The sequence below is a fragment of the Patagioenas fasciata genome, chromosome 2 (assembly GCF_037038585.1).
Source record: "Patagioenas fasciata isolate bPatFas1 chromosome 2, bPatFas1.hap1, whole genome shotgun sequence".
Classification (NCBI taxonomy): Eukaryota; Metazoa; Chordata; class Aves; order Columbiformes; family Columbidae; genus Patagioenas; species Patagioenas fasciata.
In genome coordinates this window covers 56,503,382-56,509,459 of record NC_092521.1, presented here as the reverse complement: position 1 = coordinate 56,509,459, position 6,078 = coordinate 56,503,382, and the positions used below count along the sequence as shown (strand labels likewise).

General features: G+C 40.7%; 1 protein-coding gene across 5 annotated transcripts in view; it reads left to right on the top strand.

Annotated features, from left to right (window-relative positions):
- MPPE1 (metallophosphoesterase 1) overlaps positions 1–6,078 on the top strand; it is a 31,193-nt gene that overhangs the window by 1,128 nt on the left and 23,987 nt on the right. Inside the window, exon 2 of one of the 5 annotated variants that reach the window (XM_065831670.2) lies at positions 3,477–3,570. The exons of the other annotated variants lie outside the window; for them this stretch is intronic. The gene's annotated coding sequence lies outside the window, so the exon portion shown is untranslated. The remainder of the gene's footprint in view (positions 1–3,476; positions 3,571–6,078) is intronic. 5 annotated transcript variants of the gene reach the window in all.

The following is a 6,078-nucleotide window of genomic DNA, read 5'->3' as shown; positions in this document are numbered from 1 at the left end:
GCCACCACTTACTATTCCTGATGCAAACACAAAATTAATTGTTAATTTTCTATGGACTAGGCTAAGTTTAATTGACTTGAGTCTTCTGTCTATTCTGACAGACCCTAAGTCTAGATCTATTTTCTTTTCTTGTTTATCTTGTAGGACGTGGATGACTTTGGGATGAGAGGGACATAACACTCCTGTAATTTAGTTCACAAAAAATAGTTGACTTTTTTAAAAATAAAAGGCTTGGACTGTTTCCTTCTAGGATAAACAACAAAACTTAGTGGATTATAGTGCAAGAATTCTACTTTGTTCTTTAAATTTCTAAGCTGCACAGTGGCAGTGGATACCACAAAGACAGCAAGGCTGTCAGTCTACTTAGCAAAATATTTTCTAGGCCCTGTTTTGATTCAGAAAAAAAGAGTAACAAACTCAGAGAAAGTGACTAATACCAGGAAGTTTTAAAGTTTGCTTGAAGTATGAAATTATGAAATTTTGCTTGATGAAATCCTTACCAGACATTTGTCAATCCTTCTGCTGATTATTCTGCTTCTCAGTCACTCATTTCCTCCAACCTTGTATCTACTTTGTCCTCATGTAAGATTAGTTTATTTAAGTGCAATAACCCTATAAACATATGTAGTATGATGTCAATAGCAGGGAACTGAATTGCTCTGGATTTTCCTTAATTTTAGTGACATCTAGGTTTTAGAAATTCATGCTTTCTACTGTTGCCATGCTCAACGTAGCTTGAGGTGGCTCCAGGACATTCCCTAGAGAGTTTCTATGCTGGAGCAGATGAATAAACATATTTACTGGTGAGATGTGTGTGCTGGTGAGATGTAGTAAGAACAGCTTTAACTTTGGCAAATAAAATCCACAGCTAACCATGGCTTTGCATTCTAGGGAGCATCTCAGACCATCATAAAAGTGTGTTCTGTGTTTTCCCTTGAAAGGGGAAGTTTTAGTTGCTCAGTGGGTCAACAGTAAAAGAGTCTATACCTTTTGCTGAAACTGGCTAGATATTATTCTGATGTAGAGCGGATGGTTTCCTCCCTTGTGTCTCAGATCTGCTGCAATGCCTGGAGGTTTGCTGTGATGAGGCTGCCACAGAGGCCTTTGAAGGGTCTGTTTAACTCATGTTTTAGAAACAGGGCAGTGTGAATGATAGTGTAGTAGGTGGGATGAAGAAATATCCTCACTGAAGGCAGCTGTAGAAAATCACTGGCACAAGGAAATACTGTTGTAAAGCAGAGGGAGGTGCTCTCAATATTTTTCTAAGCAGGAGTCAGTCATCTCTCTTGAGTGATGTTTGAGTGGCATTTGGAAAATAAGTGACTCCATCTGGCTCAGGAAAATTTCCCCAACCTTCTCTTCATCCTGATGCTAGAATATTAGTAACATGATCACCAAAGGCTGAACTTGAGGGGCTAAAATATCAATTGAATGAACCCTCGGTTTTTACAGATTCATACCAGCTATGTGGCTTATGCAGGTAGAAGATTTAAAACACAAGTAAAAAGCCAGGAAGTGATACTTCTTAGAAAATCAGTGGCTGCAGCAAGTATTTTAAGACCATTCCAAATACTTTGCAAAACAAATACAGCTGCCTGTAAGGCCTATAAACAGATGGCAATATTTCTCTTAATTGTTGTCCTAGTCTGTGGTGACTGTTTTCTTAATACTGTTCTGAAGTTTTTTTCAAGCCTTCCCTTAGCCTAGACCTGCCAGGCAGCGTGAGCTCCCTCCTGTGAGCTGCTGGGTGCTTTTGAATGTCTGTTCACCTCCAAGCGGGTTGAAGCTGCTTCTCTGTCTTGCTGGATCAGATTCTCGGCTCATCTTTCATAACTGCCAAGGTCTTTCGTAACCTCTGATCTTTCATAACCCCAAACGCCAGCCAGCGCCTCTCTCATGCCTTTCGTAACCTACACACACGCCACGTGTTTAATCTCATCTGCTCCGCGTAGGCCCATCCCGGATGAACCTGAAATACTAGTGTTTCTCGGATGCTTCATCTGCCTGAATCCTGCTGAGCCCTGATCAGATTCCTGTAGAGGTCGGGCTTCCTTCCCTGAGACAACAAATGCTCAGCGGAGGGGAAAACCTGTTCTCTCTGACCTCAAAGCAGAAAGCGGTGCATAGTCGTGGATTTCCTTCTCTCCCAGGGTGTGAAGCCCTTGTGTGGCTCCGCTGGAGGTGGCAGTCTCCTTCACTCGCTCTCCTAAACCGCAGCGCAGCGTTCACGGGGATGGCTGCTCAGTGTGCCGCCTGGAAATCCCTGTCGCTGTCTGCTTGGTCCCCAGTGCAAAAAGCAGGATCAGCCCAGAAGGGAAGCTGCTGCAGCCAAAATTGGTTTAATTATGCCTCAGCCAACAGTTTGCAGTCCTCTTCTTTGGGTGTAATTGCACACTTCAGTGATGCAATGAAATCAGTTGTAATTTTTGCAGAGGGATGGTGACATGTCTCTGTAGGTAGCTGGTCATTGACATGGAATCTGCAGATGTCTTCCAGTGCAGATCCTTGTCACTTTGTGAGTTTGATGGATGATCTCTTAATAGGGAATTAAATGGGAAAGCAAGTGGCCAACAGCTTTAATAAAATACGGGGGGAGTAGGGGGAAGTAATCTTTTTGAATTATTAGCCTCAGTGTGAAAGAGCATTTCCTCAGCATGACAGCCACAGGCTTACTGCACTGTTATTAAAGCACTTCAGTGGGAATCCATGCGGATGGTCTTTTTACACAGCATAGGATTATGTTGGATTAGTCATATAAAATTGTTGTTTACTGTCTCTAGCCCTTTTCCCTGGAGCTTTTATCAGTATCTCACAAAGAATGAAGTTTGAGTCTGCCTTTAAGAGGTAACCCAGATGACAAGCTTTTTGTTTGTGCAAACTGCTACAATATTGTAATAGTTTAGTGCAATTGTAGTGCTGCAGTGAGAGATTTTATGGCTGATAAAAGAGGATGTTTGGCCCAGATTTTTGTTTTGCCTTTTGGGTATACAAGAAGAGAAGGTAAATCATAAGGAGATGCACTTTCTTCTTGCTGGACTCCCTAGAAGAGCTGTGCTGATCCCACTTCTGCTTCGTCAGAGACAATCAGAAATTACTAACCCTATTTCATAATGCTCATTGATGACGTAGCCTTTGATTAATGCACCATTCTAAGTGATGTATTCGATGTTTCTTGTGTTCCTTTTCTGTCATGCAGTCATATTCTGACCACCTTTCTCCTCTACATCCAGAAAGCCCAGGAATCGCTGCTTGGACACCCTCTGCATTTTCCCTCCTGCCACAAACTAAGGAAAGATAGTGTCAGACATGCAGGGCAGGAGTCTCCCTTCAGATCTACCCTGGGGGTTGGCTAACCTGGAAATTGACATTTTTGGCTTCAAGGTCTGACAGGGAGCTCTACTGGTAAAATTGTGTCCTTCAGTGTTTTCTGGCGTTTTCAGACTGACTCTGTCATCCTGGGAAATTTTCCCTTCCAGGAGGTACGGCCGCGAGAGCTGTCCTAGGGTGCAAGTACCTTTTGTTCTCCACTGAGAGATGTTTTTCTTCTCTGCAGAAAGTTCTGTGGACAAGGTAATACAGTACCAAGCTATTACTCTTTTTTCCTAGACTGTGTCTGTGAGTATAGAATAATATGTGGTAAAGGTCTTTTTCCCTGGCTTTGAAGGAAGAATTGGTAGACTCTTTCTGCAACGTGCATGCCAGTGTTTTTTAACATTATCCACTGGAAATACTAAAAATAATGTGCGCCCCACCCTGCAAAAACTAACCGGTATTATAACCTGATGTTTCTGTCACTGAAGGCAATACAGAACTTATGTCAGTGTGCTGTGGCAGGGATCCTGTAACCTAGTTTGGTTTAATAAATATTACCTCTGTTTGATTAAATTGATTTCCTCCTATGTATTATGAGAAAATATTTCTTATTTCTAATTTGGCAAGCAGTCATCTTAAATCCAGTCAGGTCCTGGTGTGTTTCACCTTGATATGCAGGAAATACTTGTGTTTGGAACTGAATTCCGAACTTTTGCAGTTAACTGTCCTCTGTGGTTGTGCCAAGGCTTCTGTTTCAGGGAAGGCACCTAAACACAAGTGGGATTATTACTTCTTGACCTGAGCTCAAAACAAGATGGAGAAAGGGCCTTTTTCCCCCCGTTGGCCATTTTGTTCAAGATCATTCTGTGATTTTTCAGCTGGTTGTTTGTTTGTGAGACTGGCAGCACTGATGTTGGCAAAGAATGAAACAGGTAGAAAGATGGCTTGAGGCTTGCCATCTTCTGCCCTGAAAGGGACTCAAGAGTCATTGCTGACACAGCTTGTGGATGGAATAAAAGAGAGATTAGTCTGGAGCAGGTGAAGTTTTTATGCTTTTTTACAAAGGCAGGTAGATTTTCACAGCAGAATTTTAACTAATGGAAAATCTCATGAGGATAGCAAGTCTATGAGGGTTGAAAGGACACATACTGCCCTTTAATCTGTGTGGAAGAAGGGCTACACTTGAGTTACTGTAGGGTTGCATCAAGTAATCCCATGCTCATATGTTTTCTGACAAATTGAATCAATGATTTTGGTGCACATGTAGCTCTTTGGCAGTAAGTAGCAGGCTCAGCACTGCTGGAATCGATGACATTTTCATTCATGTGTGCCAGCACACGAATTTGTACCAAGCTGAGCTAGAAACAGAAATGCAAAGAAGAAAGAACATATTCAACAAATGAACTGAATAATAGTGTAGGGAAATTCTCCTGCAGTAGTTGTTTACAGTGGAAAATAAGTATCTTAGTGGCATTTCATGCATTTACTGCCACAGAGAAGTTTTTAAAAAATCATGTATTGTTAGTATCTCAGGAAGATGAATGTGTTTCCCAGTGAAGTACTCAAAAGTCTTTTATCATTTGTGTAAAATGTGGTTTATGTATACATGCAGGCTAACATTATCTTTTGATTTTTGTATTCTTCAAAATCTGATGTCCAGTGCTACCAGCCTTGGGCCATTTTTATCAATCTTTCGAGTATCTTTAACTGATGGGAATATAAGTCCTAATGAGCCTTCTACATTCTTGATAAAATACTATTCCTGATATTCAAGTGGCCTTGCCTTACGTGGTATTAAGCAATTATGACTACTCCTGACATTCCCAATATTGAGGAGAAAATTGTTATCCTACTCGTACTGTGTACAGTGAGATACTGGTATGTGGGGTCTGCTGGGTTCCACTGTGCTAATCTTTCTCCACCCCACTGTCCTGTACTACAGCTTCCCTTTGTCGCTTGAAAATTTATTTCTGAAGTAGTCATTCTACAAAATTTTGCAAAATACCAGTATTATTATATCAGAGTGTGTTCTTTTCTAAATTAGAATAATTTCTAAAATAGAATCATTGAAATGTTTGCCTAAAAAGGGCTTTAAAGTGAGGTCTTTGTCTACTTGCTGAATGTCAGTATGCTGTGCAAATTGGATATATGTGTGTCCAAAGTCATGCCTGATCAGCTGTTTCTCTGATCCACTTGTTAAAAGCTCTAGTGAGGGAGATCTATGTGTATTTTTCTTCTTTGATATTAAGAAAATTTTCCCTGTCATCCAACTGATATAACCGCTGTTGGAAAGTAACTTTATTCCTGCCCATCTTCTTCTGGAGGACACAGAAAACAATTATGACTGTCCTTTTCAATAATAGAAGATAAAGTCAGTTAGAATGATTCTTGGCAGTCTCAGTTTTCTGGACTAAACAAACACAGTTATTTCAACCCTTCCTGGTATGCTGTATTTTCTTCCTCATGGAATTTTTATTCCTGTTTTCTAGACTCCTCAGGACCTCACCTGAGATCTTGTTTGTGCTGGATAAACCAGAATAGAACTGAGTAATTACCTCTCAGGATATTGCTATTCCATCTGAAAACGGGATCTCCTTTTTTCTGCAGCACCATTGCGTTGCTGGATAGTATTATACCTCCCAAATTTATTTTATTTTTTTTACTGCTACTGTAGCTAGTTAAATCCAGCCGTCTCTTCATCAAGAAGTGACTTCCTGGTTTTCGTGCTATGAACTGTCAGTTGCTAATTTATTCAGTGTTAGTTGC